Source organism: Pteropus vampyrus, unplaced genomic scaffold (genome assembly GCF_000151845.1).
Source record: "Pteropus vampyrus isolate Shadow unplaced genomic scaffold, Pvam_2.0 Scaffold57, whole genome shotgun sequence".
Classification (NCBI taxonomy): domain Eukaryota; kingdom Metazoa; phylum Chordata; class Mammalia; order Chiroptera; family Pteropodidae; genus Pteropus; species Pteropus vampyrus.
The window spans coordinates 6,745,335-6,746,704 of NW_011888838.1; positions in this window are offsets into that span (position 1 = coordinate 6,745,335).

Genomic DNA, 1,370 nt, shown 5'->3' on the forward strand with positions numbered 1-1,370 from the left:
AAATACCTACTACTCTTAACCTTTTTAGGTGATAAAAAGTGCATATGGTATTGTCTAAGCCTTGAAGGAGCTTGTATGGTAATAGAGAGGATTCGAGAAGAGTATTGGGTATGTCTCATGTCCCTTCTTGTATTCCCTCTGTGCTAGCTGCCTCCTGGGTCTTGAGCGGCTTAGACCAGTTGCTTACTTTGGCTCTCTCTTGGCTGTCACCACATGTCCAGAATTACTGGCTTTCTTTCACTACTTCTAGGCTTGGATGAAATATTATACTGCAGGACACCAAATCTGGCTTCCTAAGTGGCTTTCTGAAGGGTCTGGAAATATTTTCTAATGAAATATTTTGGTTTAGAAATGGATGATTTTAGAAAAATTAGTAGGAAGAATAGATGAATCAGAAATCATGAGAAGTATGTCTTTTAGAAAAACGTATCACATGTATTTTTAAGCACAAATATAGCAAAAACATGCACTTAACTCTCATTGTTTGCGGTATGTATGTTCTATAAAGTGACCATGAACAATGAATTAGTGACTACTGAACCATTGCTTCTAACAAATACATAGGGTTACGTTCTTTCAAGCAGTACATCATTTGCATTATATTTCATTTGCCAATGCCCTTGTAAAATGAGCCAGTCTTATCAGTGCTGAAAAACTGCTCTTCCACATAACCCTTTTCCTGTATAACAATTAGCAGATATTCAAAAATTCTTCCAAAGATACTTGATATGCAGAAATCGTCTCACCTGCAAGTTCAATATTTTCCACACTGTATCACCTTTTGAAATGTTCAAACCAGTTATCATAAATTTCTTTTGCTTTCACCCTCACAATGTTTTTTAAAAATCAATTCTCAGCTCATAAATTCATAAATTTTGCCAATTTTCCATCTTTTCCATAGCTTCACAACATGCTATACATTACACTTTATCACTTTCTGAAGCAGTCACATGTGCCTAAAAAGGCTCATCTGACACACCTATTTTCTCTGTAAGAGGCACATCACAGCTTTCTTGTGCTTAAGAATACTGGACAGCACTTTAGCATCACACTTGGGGTCATATTAAATGGTGAAATCACCAACAAAAAGCACAAAAATGTGAAAAGCACGGTACTAAATATACCACGGAAAGGATGTTTGCTTATACTATGAGAAGTGAAATCAGAAGGCAGAGCATGGCCTTGTTTGATCTAAGCTGAGAAATCAAATTTGTTAAGGAGCTTGGGTTTTACTTATAGACAGCGCCTTGAAGAGTGAATTAGAATGGTGTCGATGTGGCCAAACTAATGTTTTAGAAAGATCACTGTGTAACATACAGAGAATGCATTGAAGGGATTTGAAGGATAGAGGGCAGATCAACATTTGAAGC